Source organism: Leptonychotes weddellii, chromosome 5, assembly GCF_054177405.1.
Source record: "Leptonychotes weddellii isolate Sample4059 chromosome 5, ASM5417740v2, whole genome shotgun sequence".
Classification (NCBI taxonomy): Eukaryota; Metazoa; Chordata; class Mammalia; order Carnivora; family Phocidae; genus Leptonychotes; species Leptonychotes weddellii.
In genome coordinates this window covers 43,930,878-43,945,311 of record NC_138373.1, presented here as the reverse complement: position 1 = coordinate 43,945,311, position 14,434 = coordinate 43,930,878, and positions in this window count along the sequence as shown.

Below are 14,434 nucleotides of genomic sequence, written 5' to 3'. Positions count from 1 at the left end.
TTAAAATTCTCTACCACTCCTGTGGGTACAGAAACTGGTTTAGAGAGATTGAGAAGTTTTAAACATAATTTGTAGGTAATAAAATCAAAATTCAGAATCAGAGGTTTTGGTTCCTAAATAGAAGTTAAATAGCACTTACTTTCAAGGAATTTGCAGTATAGTGAGGGAGAAAGGAAAGTATGCTAGACTGTAGTAAACATCAGTACAAAAAAAGTGCCAGGAGTAGATGGAGAGCAGGTGATTTCAGTTGGAGAAAGGACTAGCAATGAAAACATCCTGGAGGGTGGGTAACAAGGAATTAATTGAAGTCAAGGACACCAGTACAGACAGAAGTTCAAAGGTTCATAAATAAATACGATTTTTGAACAAAAGCAAATAATTTGGTGCAGCCAAAGCATGCTGTAAAGAGTGAAGGGGAATAAAAGCAGGTGAAATGAGAAGAGTAAGCTGAAATCCTGTCATGAGTAGTAATAAATGCTTTGTTCAAGTAATGGAACTTTTTCATTTACCAAGCAATAATGTATGGGGTTGGAGTTGTTTGTTTGTTTGTTTTTTAATGAGGATGACTTGATTAGACCTGAAAGACAAATAGTTATAGAGATGAATATAGTATTATTATGTTTTTAGACAGAGAAAGAGAGTGGGGAGGGGCAGAGGGAGAGAGAGAATCTTAAGCAGGCTCCACACTCAGTGTGGAGCCCAACTCAGGACTCGATTCCACGACCCTGAGATCATGACCTGAGCTGAAATCAAGAGTCGGATGCTTAACCGACTGAGCCACCCAGGTGCCCCAAGAGATGAACATAGTATTATGGAATGTAGATTAGAGATGGGACAAACATTGTATCAAGGAGACTAGTTAGTAGAATATAATATGATATAGAGTATATGATATAGAAGTCATAAACCAGGGCCCTGGCTGGGAGAAATAGAGGTACTGGAAACATCTTTGAGGTTGTATTGACAGGACTTGCTGATTAACCAAGAGAGGGAAAAGAGTCCTGTATGATCCAGGGCAAAACATTCACAGATGTCAGATATTTTTGGAGAGCAGGTTTTGGACATGTTGAGATTAAAGACCCTCATTACCTTAAGGCTGCAAAGTCCAGTAGGTAAATATGGCAGAAGGCATTGGGGCTTTAGGAATGATCATCTTACTTAAAACTGCAAACACTTTGAATCCCTCGGCCATTTTTTCCCTCAGTACAATGTGTTTTATTCACCCCAAGGCATGTTTCTCCACACTTGAACATGTCTGAAATCGGATGTGACTTGCAATCTATGGAATCTTACAATTAAATTGTGTGTAAGATACATAAAAGAGCAGTGTGTCTCACAGTGTATCTTCTATTTGATGAAATGCACCATATGCTGTCCTTTTCCCAAACTGTGAATTCTGTGAGGACAGTATTTTTGTTGTTGTTGTTTCCCTTTCCATTTTGTTCAGTTCTGTTTCTCCAGTGCCTAAAATGGTGTCTGGTACATAGTAGGTGCTCAGTAAATATCTACTGGATGGATAAATGATGCAGACTATTTTCAACAGTTGCAACTGAGAAAGTGGATATTTTTGTTGCAGGAGAGATCAAATACATGCAGGAAAATGAGAAGACTTGAATGCTGATAATCTTTTTTTTTTTTATTCTTATGTTAATCCCCATACATTACATCATTAGTTTTAGATGAAGTGTTCCATGATTCATTGTTTGTGCATAACACCCAGTGCTCCATGCAGAATGTGCCCTCCTCAATACCCACCACCAGGCTAACCCATCCTCCCACCCCCCTCCCCTCTAGAACCCTCAGTTTGATAAAGAAGATGTGGTATATATACACAATGGAATACTATGCAGCCATCAAAAGGAATGAGATCTTGCCATTTGCAACGACGTGGATGGAACTGGAGGGTATTATGTTGAGCGAAATAAGTCAAACAGAGAAAGACATGTATCATATGACTTCACTGATATGAGGAATTCTTAATCACAGGAAACAAACTGAGGGTTGCTGGAGTGGGGGGTGGGGTGGGAGGGATGGGATGACTGGGTGAATGCTGATAATCTTTTGACAAAGCTCAGGAATCAGGAAACCTGAAATGCTTGCTCAAGTGATAGAGCTCCCACCTGGGAGGACACTACATCTCAGGGAAGCAGCCTGAAGAGACAGGTGGTAAAGAGAGTGATATGTAACATATTTCAATCATTTGAAATTCCTTGGGACACCTGGGTGGCTCAGTCCATTAGGCATCTGCCTTCAGCTCAGGTCATGATCCCAGGGTCCTGGGCTTGAGTCTCGTATCAGGCTCCTTGCTCGATGGGGAGCCTGCTTCTCCATCTCCCTCTGCTGCTCCCCCTACTTGTGCTCTCTCTCTCTCTGACAAATAAATAAAATCTTTTAAAACAATCCTTTGGAATTCCTTTTAGAAGCCCTAAGCAACAGATTAAAAATGGTCTTTCCATTGTGTAAGGGAGATGTATGAGAAAAATTTTAGTCTAGACTTAAAGGGAAGAAGTTATTCTAATTGCAGATTTGTATAAATTATAATAGGCTAGATAGTAATTTTATTTCTGATTTATACGCTATTAAACACATTCAGAAGCCACACACACACACACACACACACACACAGAAGTTAATACATATGAGAAACAAGTTCTCACAAGTTCTACTCAAACAATTGAAAGCCTTTCTCAAGGGAACAAAAGTTTATCCTACTGCAGAAGATGTACTTAAAACCAAGAATTACATGACAATTACATGGCAACATTTTGGCTCAAAAAGGAGAGAATATTCCAAGAACTAGAACTGATCATTATTGTCATTAACTGACTTAAAAAGTTATGAAATGTATAGGCAGAGACTTTTAAAAGAGATGGTATAGGACTCTGTGCAATCTCTTTTCACTATAACACATTTCTGCATTGCAAAATAGGATGGTAAATTCACCCTTGCATGTGAGGGGGATGCTGTCATCATAATGTGGAAGTTGCATTGGTCCATGTGTGATTTCTCCAAGGATGTGAGTGGTATTTTCCTCCAAGTAGTGCAAAGTAAACTGAGGCCGTGGACACATCGGCCACTGAATACAGTGTTGTACAAGTCATGCATTTTCCTCTTGATCTTCCCCTTGGCTGCCTTTGGCTTTGTGTTTGGTCTTGCAGAGCTCTGTGCACAGGTCTGTGTCCACTTTTCTCTTGACTCCATAACTCAGCAGACTCAGCCTTTCTTAGGGTTTGGGCAGTCTGGTCTAACTGGTCTTCCCCCAACACTATTTTCATGCATGCTATTGCAAAACATCAGGGTGTTTTGGGAGCATATATATCACATTATAGCATTGGAAAGGAGGTTGGAGAGATGGACTCTAGTTTTTGTTCTAACTTGGAAGTTCTATGATCAGAGAAGTATCTGCCTAACTAGACTGAATGAACACTAATTTGTGAAGACCAAAGAAATTTGGCGTGACTGATCTTAATTGTTGTTCATTTGCTAAAATCTGAAAGTTAATGTTAATATTTAAGTAAAAACTAATTTGAAATTTGATAATTTTTATTATTAAGTCCACTTACAAGTGAAATATGTCAGATTCTTTAAAACTTTACCAGGGCACGTGGGTGGCCCAGTCAGTTAAGTATCTGCCTTTGGCTCAGGTCGTGATCCCAGGGTCCTGGGACTGAGCCCCAAGATGGGCTCCCTGCTCAGCCAGGGAGCCTGCTTCTCCCTCTAGACTCTCTGCCTGCCGCTCCCCCTGCTTGTGCTCTCTCTCTCTGTCAAATAAATAAAATCTTAAAAAAAAAAAAACTTTACCAAACAACCTATGCCCTTTTCTGTAATTTTAGACTGACACTAACAGCTGTTCCAAATGTATAGGTTTTCATATAGGATATTAAGAATAGTCTTGATAATTATCTCAGAAAACCTTGTGCATTTGTTGAGGGAATGCTCTGAAAAGAGAAAGTACATACTTCAGTTTTAATTAATTTATTTATTTGAAGGACATCAGTGTTTGCTCCAATATTGGTCCTTTTAAAGTCCTGTCAATAATGCATATCCATCAGTCTGAAGACTTTGCCTTTACTGGCAATATTACTATTATGAGATCAAAAAAAAAAAAATGAAGGCAACCTAATTGCAAGTCAAATTCTCCAGATTAGCATTCAGGTAGTACTTTACTAGTAGAATGTAACAGTTAATTTGTTTTGTGAGCCATGAACTAGGAGAATTACTCATGTGGTGATGTTGCAATGCTGACAGCCGGTAGCACTAAATGACTTTTTTATAGACTGGAGGAATTACCTGTATTTCTTTAGGACACGCTTGTTTTCTATCTTAGAACAACATAGTGAATTTCTATCCTGCCCTCTTAATACACTGATTTCCTCTAATACTCTTTTGGGAGTATTTTGCTGCTTGTGGAATCCCTGATTGATGAGAAATTATTATACTGGTGAACAAAAAGTACTTACCATCAGAGAGGCTGCAGTCATAGCAGATCACCATTTGGCACAGGGGAGGAAGAGCATGGGACAAGAAGTTAGTTAGAGGCTTCTTCTAGTCCCCACCTTTCCACTTGCTGACTCAGTTCCTGCTCTTTTTCTCTCTGGTCTTCTGTTTATTCTTTTGTAAAAGGAAGTAAAACTAGATTGGCAATTCTTTAACTGGGATGGCATCAAAATCAACTGCGCACATTTCACACAAGAGACGAGTTGTTCCCCTTTTGAACTTCAGGGTCACGGTCGCTAGTGGTGAAGCCCAGTCATATGTAATTTCGTGTCGCTGGGTTCTACTGATGTGCAATGCTCCCTAAGAAACCTAGTTATTTTCAAAGGACTTCTCTAGCATTATCATTTTATGACTCTCTATATTTCACATTAGCATTAGAATAATAAACTATCACATGAATATAACAACATTCACAGATGTAACAGGATTTTAAAATCCAGTTGTGTCTCAATAATATGATATTATCAATACATAAGTATAGTTACCAAAATGAGTGTGACATAAATCCTTCAGCCAGATCAAAGATATAGAAAGGAATTTGGAAAGGGGAGAAATTTTGTAGAGTTTTTTTTGTTTGTTTGGTTTGGTTTTTGTTTTGTTTTTTGTTTGTAGAGAAAATAGCATTACAAGCAACATTTGCCTTTCCTCTCATGGGGAAGAAACTAGCTGAGCTACTTAACCAAGACAGAAAAGGCTTCAGCAAGGTGCCACCATGGTCTGAGGTGTGAGGGCAAGAAACAGGTGTGCTTTGGTGGTGAGACCACCATCAGCAAGCACTGCTTCTTTGGAATTGGCTTGCACTCCAGAACGTGTCAGAGCTAAGAGGGGACCATAGTGTAGGAAGAGACAGACATTTGAAAAAGTCCACGTAAGAACTCTGTCTGAGGAGTAAAGGGATTTCAACAACAGAGTCTTATGTGGAGGGCTCTCTGGAGAACCTTTGTGGGGAGCAGCCAGCTTGGGAGACCCTCTTGCTACTGAGTGAGAATCATAGGTGAGAATACCCCATGAGAGAAAAATATGTCAGGCTCTGAGAATAGAAAACCACTAGGTCAAGTAAAAACCAGCTTCTCTCATTCTCTTCCTGCTGAGAGCCTAAGCAAAGGCTGATAGAGTAATTTTCTCATTGGGGAGGAGGTTTTTCTTAGGAAAGGAACTAAAGACAGATATACCCCTTTTCAAAGGCAGGGAGCCAGCAAGGACCACCTCAGCCTGGAGAGGAAAGACCCCCCCCCATCATTTATAGGACCAAGATAAGAATACAAATGCAGCCCACATGTGATATTTCTAAGTATTTAAAAGTTAACACATCAAGTTAACTGTGAAAATAATGTTCTCTTGTCCTACTTTGACATACCCTTTATAATGACAGTATAAAACAAATACATTTAAATCTACAACATTATTTTCTTGTAAGTTGTCAAAATATCAAGATGATAGAATTAGCTCCCAGTGTCCAGGATTGGGTGTTCAGGGCTGGGCCAGCAATGTTAGGATGTGTAATCAAAAAAGAAAATGATCTGAGGCACCTGGGTGGCTCAGTCAGTTGAGCATCTGACTCTTGATTTCAGCTCAGGTCACGATCTCAGGGTTGTGGGATTGAGCCCTGCATTGGGCTCTTTGCTCGGTGTGGAGCCTGCTTGAGATTCTGTCTCTGCATGCCCCACCTCCCTCTCTAAAAAAAAAAAAAAGACAAAAATGATCTATAAATTAAGTGTTTTTCCATATAATATATTTTTATTGTTTTTATTTCAGAAAATTCACTAGTTACAGTATTTAATATTTTCACATAAACTGATCTATTGACAGTATTGCCAAATTAGACTACCTTTCTTGAATTACTTTAAATAGATTTTTTTAAATTATTACTTTAATTCAGGAAAACTTCACTTGACTGGTTGCAGAAACTTAAAGCAATGAAATTAACAAAGCAATATTTATATCGGGATGAAATTATGATAATACATGTCATACAGAATTAATTGTGATGAACCTAGTGTAATGAATTATCATTATAATGGGAAATATTATATTTTCATGTATCATATAAATTATCAGTTTTTAATCTCTTAAAGTAATACCTAGATGTATATAATATTGTGAAAGATTGGTATCATCTTTCATAAATGTAAGTCCATCTATATCTATCACTTATCTATATATTATCGTTTTATCTATTAGGATTTTAGATTATTCTGAACTGTGTATTACTGCAAAATATTTTTAAGTAACTCTTGTGACAGTTTAATTCATGAATACTGCCAGAACCATCAACTGAAACATAAAAGCAAGAAAATAGACATTTAGTGCTACTAGAAAATAAGACCTCAGTATGCAAAATCTATTATGCTAATACTTTCTTGAGAAGGATTTGACAAATTGGTTGCTTTTTCTCTTATTGGAAAAGACAGGTTAGGTGGTTGACCTGCAAACCAAACCTGGGCTGGAGTGGGCTGGGAGGTAGAGAAGAACAGGCAACCCAAATAAATTTTCTGGTAGACATGGTACTAATAGAAACCTGGACAATAAACCAATAGTATTTTCTAGTAAGTAGCCCTTGTCTATGACACCCTTCCAGCAGGATGATCCAATCTATACTAGTTCATTTATTCAAGCATTTCTACTGCCCATATATTCCAGCCATCTCATGTAGTGTCTGTCTCTGACATCAGCAATGACACAACCCTTAAATCTTCATGACATTCACAGTTTTGTTTCAAGAACATAGGATAAGAGAGTTGAATATGTGTTTACTGTGCCCTAGATGGTATTAATCAAAGAGCTGGATGTTTAGGGTTATGGATTATGCTTTCCCATCCTTGAGCGCCAGAATCCCAAGTGACAGAGGCACCCATATATTCTTAAATGTTTTAGTTGGTATTTTTTGTGAAACATGGGATACAGGGCAGGGGTTTCTCTCATCTGGATCTAAAGGTGGTATTGGAATAGGAGAGGAAGAAATCTTTACTTTGAATGGTGATGAAGTGTTTATTATTGTTCATGATTGATCTTATTTTAATTAGTAAATCAAGCTATATTTTGTGACATAGAATTGCCATATGATATTTATTTAGTACTAAACAGAAAAACTAAGGACTTTTCCCAATCTTGCATTCCAAAGCAAAAAAAAAAAAAATAGTTGTCACAGTCTAAATGTGAAAGTACTATTTATTGGGAGGAATAGGTAATCAAATTGTGTTCATCATTTTCCAAAGGCTATGCACTCAACATACCAGTTGTAAAGACATAGTATTTTCCCATTTAATAAAGAAAATGATGAGGGAAATAATCATGGAAAGTACATCTGAAGCCAGAAATAAGCTCAATGTAGTATGAAACTTGTCGTCCTGGTAGAAATTAAATGCGAATCATATTGCCATCTCCTTACATTCATTGTGAGAAGATTTGTCCAGATTCATCAGGTGAAATGTATGTAAGGGTCACTTTTTGGGTGGTTTGTCTTTTAACCTTTTCAGTGCTTTGGAATCGGACACTTTTAATTATTGCAGCGGAGCTTAGACAAGATATTTCCAACACCCCCTCTGCTATTCTAGAAATGATTAAGGAGAGAGCTGCTGACATGGAAGATGGCCAGTGTGTTTCTGCCAGAGCAGTGGGAAGCAGTAGGGGCTGGTGAGCAGACTGCATTCGGGGGCCCAGCTGGACACCAGGAGATATGGAAAAGGCTTCTGAGGGGTGGCAATAGCATGCCTTTCTTGGAGGCTTTTAAAAATCAGATGGGCACCCTTCTGTCTGAGTTGGGTAGGATGAATAAATAGAAGATTGTATTGTGTTGAGAATCTGCTACGTGCCCGCTGATGAAGACACCAAATGGACTAAGTTGATAGGACTGTGCTTTCCTGGGTCCTGAAGTGCTTATCATCCTCCGAAATAGATACTCAATAATGAATGGGCCTTAGGTAACAAGGACATCTCTCAGTCAAACGTGGCTCTTCATTTTAGTGAGAAGTGGAGACCAAGTGTAGCTTGTGGAGCTTTTTTTCTTTGTTTGTTTTGTTTTGTTTTCTTCTATGAGTTTCCTAAATCAAATTTCTGAAGTAATGAAGCTTGTTAACATATGAAGAACCCCTTAAGAAAACCATTTTGTTGTAGACTTGGTTCTCAGTTAGGGTATTGTGGGAGAAGTTTTACTCCATTAAGTTGCAAATCCTAAACTATTATGAATCTTTCTATTGAAGGAATATGCCTAGGGCTGTGCATATCTTTTTTTCTGGACATAAAGAGATTTGCTACACAGTGTTAAATGAACCTCACAGGGAACCAGTGGAACAGCAAATATCTCTGGCAGGGAGAATGCAATCTAGTAGAGGCATCCCTGCTCAACTCCCACAGTGAATGTTTTTTGCTTTGTTATGTTTTGTTTAAAGAATCATATTTTCAGGAGCAACAGAAACTGGAACCAGAGTGAAGAACCAGGAAGTGTAATCATTAATCCTACTCTATTTGGGGATGAGGACGGATTATTGGATAATCTCAAGCATTTACTCTCTTACAGAGGGTTAAACAATACCTAGATCACTGATTACAAGTTACATTTTAAAATGCAACACATTGGGGTGCCTGGGTGGCTCAGTCGTTAAGCGGCTGCCTTCGGCTCAGGTCACGATCCCAGAGTCCTGGTATCGAGTCCTACATCAGGTTCCCTGCTCAGCAGGAAGCCTGCTTCTCCCTCTCCCACTCCCCCTGCTTGTGTTCCTGCTCTCACTGTCTCTGTCTCTGTCAAATAAATAAATAAAATCTTTAAAAAAAATTAAAAAATAGAAATAAAATGGAACACATTGCAGTCAATATAGCTTTGCTGTGAATCATTTCATTTTCTAAACTACAACTTGAAGGAATCTAGTTTCTTTAGCTCCCAGCTACTTGAGAGAACCCAATGTATGCACTCTTTGGGTAAGAAAAATACCATCCCAGCTCCCAAGTAATTGCTAAGTGAAGTTTTAAAATAGAATACATGACAGTTTTGTTGTTTTTTTTTTTTTTGAGGGGGGAGGGGCAGAGGGAGAGAGAGAGAATCTTGAGCAGGCTCCATGCCCAACGCAGAGCCTGATGCGGGGGCTCAATCTCTTGACCTTGAGATCATGACCTGAACCAAGATTAGGAGTTGGATGCTCACCCAACTGGGCCACCCAGGCACCCCTGACAGTTTTATAATATAATTAGACACCTAAGGAGAGAGACAACATGAACAAAAAAATAACAAAAATAATAGACAAGGAGACCTTTCAGAGTTCTTGATATTGAAATTTTAGACTCAGACTTTAAATTGCTGTTCTTATAGTGTTCAGAAGGATAAAAGAACAATTTTTCTTCAGAGGAAGAGTAAAAAGTATTAAAAAAATCACAAAATTGTAACTATGGTAATGAAAAATAGAATAATTAAAATGAAGTCTCAGTGGATAAATATAAATAGATTAGAAAAAGTCAGAGAGAAAATAAAAATCAAAACATGGATCAGAAGAAAATAAACAAAAGGCAAGACAAAAATTTGAAAATATGGTAGAGTTGGAGATAAAGAAGATAGAGTCAGAAGCTCTAAAATTTGTATAACGAGTTCTAGAAAAAGGTGAAGAAGAAATGGGATAAAAGTAATATTTATCAAGGTAAAGACTTATCAGCTTTCCAAAACTGATAAAAGACACTGTGTTACAAATTTAAGATGCCCTATGTCTTCTAGAGGAGTTACAAAAGGATGAAAAGAAGGAGTAAGAATAAAGTTTTCAACTTTATTATGTTATGTATAATATATATTTTATTATTTTATTACATATATTATTTTATATATCATACTATTATATATAATATATGTTATATTTTTATTAAATCCTAGTGAAATGCCCAAAGCTAAAGATAAGGGAAATATCTTCAAAACAGCCAGAGGAAGATAGATTAAAGGTAATGCAAAAGGAGGTCTTCCAGTATAGAGAATAAGAACCCATGTGGTATTTCAGATATGCCAAAAGGAATAGAGAGCAACAGAAATGGTATATATGTGCATAAGTCTAAATGAGTATGACTTAAAAATACTACTAATTTCTGGGGCACCTGGGTGGCTCAGTCAGTTGAGTGTCTGACTCTGAGTTTTGGTTCAGGGTTATGAGATCGAGCCCCATGAAGGGGTCTGTGCTCAGCGGGGCGTCTGCTTGAGATTCTCCCCCCCAAAATAAATAAATCTTAAAAAACTACTACTAATTTCTTTTGGTATTTGTATCATAATGCTAAAAAATTGTAAGATCAGAAAAGGGGAAACAAGGTGGTGGTAAACAGTCAGTGTTCTAACCTCTCACATTGAAGATAAGTTGCAGATTAAATTTAGGCTCTAATAAGTGACAAATGCATGTTGTAATCTTCTAGGTAAACACTAAAATGCATAATTTAAATAAATTAAAGTGCATAATTTCCAAGTAAGGGAAAAATGGGAAATAAGTATGCTCATTTAGACAGAGGACCAGAAACAGGAGAATAATGACATTGAACCAATGAGGATAAATCAAGATCAAACAAGAAAAGAGAAAGGTTAGATATAATATGCCAGTAGCTATATAAAAATAAAAGGAAATACATGTCCCACATGAATGATAAAAACCATCAGAATAAATTTTTTTAAAGTCAGCTTTGTGATATTTTCAGGTTATATGTCTAAAAGTAAAGATTACATAAAGTTGAATATTAAACATGGGAAAAGATATACCATGCAAACAAAAACCAAAATTAACTGTGAATAAATTGAAATGTATAAGGAAGAAATAATACTAATATTATGCAAACTATTTTAGAGAGCAAAAAATCAGGAACATTCCACAATTCGTGAAGTGTAATATGAGCCTACCTCCTATATTAACACTCAAAAATCCTAAGCAAATATCAGCAAATTAAGTCTGGCAGTATCAATCCAGTAATATGGCAGTGTGCAAAAATGGTCACAGTACTTAGCAGTAAGTCCTATCAAGAGGTAGAACCTATTTTTCCATCCATTGTTGACCATAAAACTTGCTTTGGCCATTGAGACATTGACAAATATGATGCAAACAGAAGCTTAAAAACCTCTTGAGCACTGGAGCCTATCATTCCTGCAATATTATTGCTACGTGAGCAAACCTGAGTTTGTATGGCAGATGATGAGTCACATATGGCCAAATCACATCTATTGCCCCATTTGACAGTTAGCTAACTGCCAGATATGGGAGGCCATTCAGGAACCTACAGCCCCTAGCTAAATTGAAAACTACCTGTAGACACCTGAGAGCGTAGTTCAAATAAGCCATACTCATCCTAGATGAAAACAACTCAGCACATTTGTAACCTGAATAAATGCTGCTTTAAGCTGCTCTTGTTAACTGTTACAGGAATATCTGACCAAGTAGGTTTTATGCCAGAAATCCTAAGGTGTTTTAACTTAACCTCTATTAAAATGTATTCTATTGGTAAGGGTCAAATCAAAGCAAGTGTCTTAACCATTGATTAAATTAATAAAACAATGAAAACACTGAAGATGTATCTTTCAAATTCACAAAATAGCTTAGAAAACAGAGGTTAAGATGTCACTCCCTTTTGGGAGTCCAGTTGACTGTCTTACATAGAGTATTGAGAGGTTGAATGTCAAAAATAGATATAGGGATGAGAAACAGAATTGTGGCTCATCTCAGAAGTATGCCCCCAAACCCTGTATATCTAGCTATTACACTGTGGAGTTGACACAAATCAAATATAGAAAATGGAATTTTTGAGATAATCATATTGCTAATGGAATTCCTGGCCTAAAGAGAAGTAACTATTTGAAATTTGAAGCAACCTTTTAGATCCTCCAAACTCTAATGTGCGGGAAGGTAGATAAGAAATTGACTGAGAAAACAGCTAACGCATATTCTACGAAGCTCTATTCAGATGAAGCCAAAGACCGAATAAAAATAAATAAATAAGGACCTCCAAGAGAGAGGAATTTGAGAGTCATAAAGTAGAGATCTAAAACCAGGGATCAGAATCAGATTCCACTCAAAGAACATTACCCATTCTAAAATGTACTTTTTTTTTCTCTTCAAATTAGTGATTTTATTTCCTTTGCATGCACGTACAAAAGCGAGCTTGCTGGATCTAATGGTAGTTCCATTCTTAATTTTTTGAGGAACCCTCATGCTGTTTCCCATAACGGCTGTACCTATTAACTTTTCTTAACGATTATACTTGACACACAATGTGACATTTAATTTCAGGTGTACAACGTAGTGATTTGACAACTCTATACATTATGCTGTGCTCACAAGTGTAGCTGCCGTCTGTCACCACACAGTGGCGCTATTACAAATACCATTGACTCTACTCCCTGTACCATACCCCTCATCCTGTGACTTACTCATTTCATAACTGAAGCTAAGGGCTATTTTTCATGTCCTTCTAGAGGGACTTAGTAATCATTTGGACCAATGGTGGATATTCAATTTCCCATTCTTTACTCATGAAGAGTTTAATACCACCATCTTATTCATGTTCCATCAATGTGTATCTGTTGTCTTTATGTTCCACGTAACTTTTTTTTTTTTTTGGTGTATCCACTGGAAACATCTTTTTTCCAGCTTTGAGATATGATTGACGTAAAACATTGTATAAATTTAAGGTGTACAACATGATAATCTGATACATTTATATAGTGTTAAAATGATTAACACTGTAGGGTTAGTTAACACTTCCATTACCTTACATAAATACCCTGTGTGTGTGTGTGTGTGTGTGTGTGTGTGTGTGTGTGGTGAGAACATTGGAGTTTACTCTCTTAGTAACTTTCAAGTATATAATACAGTATTAGCTATAGTCACCATAGTGTACTATAGATCCCCCAAACTTATTCATCTTATGACTGGAAATTTGTACCCTTTGAGGAACATCTATCCATTCCCCCCACATTCCGACCCCTGAGTTCCTGGCAACAACTCTACTCTCTGTTTCTATGAGTTTGGCTTTTTAGATTCCACATATAAGTGATGTTACATAGTGTTTGTATTTCTCTGTATGACTTATTTCACTTAATGTACCAACATTTAGGTTGCTTCCATATCTTGACTACTGTGAACAATGCTGTAATGGACATGGAAGTATAGATATGTCTTTGAGATCCTAATTTCATTTCCTTTGAATACATACCCAGAAGTGAGATTGCTGGGTCATATGATAGTTTTGTGGTTTTGTCTGTCTGTTGGTTTGTTTTAATCTGTGAGGAACCACAACGATGTTCTTCCATAATGGCTGCACCAATTTACACTCCCACAAATAGTGGACAAGAATTCCCTTTTCTGCACACCCTTACCAATATTTGTTATCTCTGGTATTTTTGATGATAACCATCCAACAGGTATGATATCTCATTGTGATTTTGATTTGCATTTCTGTGATGATTAGTGATATTGAACCCCTTTTCATGTACCTGTTAGCCATTTATATGTATTCTTTGAAAAAATGTCTTTTCAGTTTGAAAAAATGTCTATTCAGATCCTCTACCTATTTTTTATTAAGATTGTTTGTTTTGGTATTGAGTTGTATAAGTTCTTTCTATATTTTGGATATTCACCTCTTTTCAAATAAATTGTAGCTAATTCCTCCCATTCCATAGGTTGTCTTTCATTTTGTTGATTTTCTCTTTTTTTCTTTTTTCTTTGTGTGTGTGTGTGTGTGTGCATGTGTGTAGAATCTTTTTAGCTTTATGTACTTTCACTCATTTATTTTTACTTTCTTGTCTTTCCTTTTGGTGTCAGATCCCAAAAAAATCATTGCTAAGACCAAAGAGGAGATTACCCCTATGTGTTCTAGATAGGAGTTCTACAGTTTTAGGTCTTATTTTCAAGTCTTCAATTCATTTTGAGTTGACTTTTGTGTATGGTGTAAGGTAAAGTCTATTTTCATTCTTTTGCTTGTGAGAATCCAATTT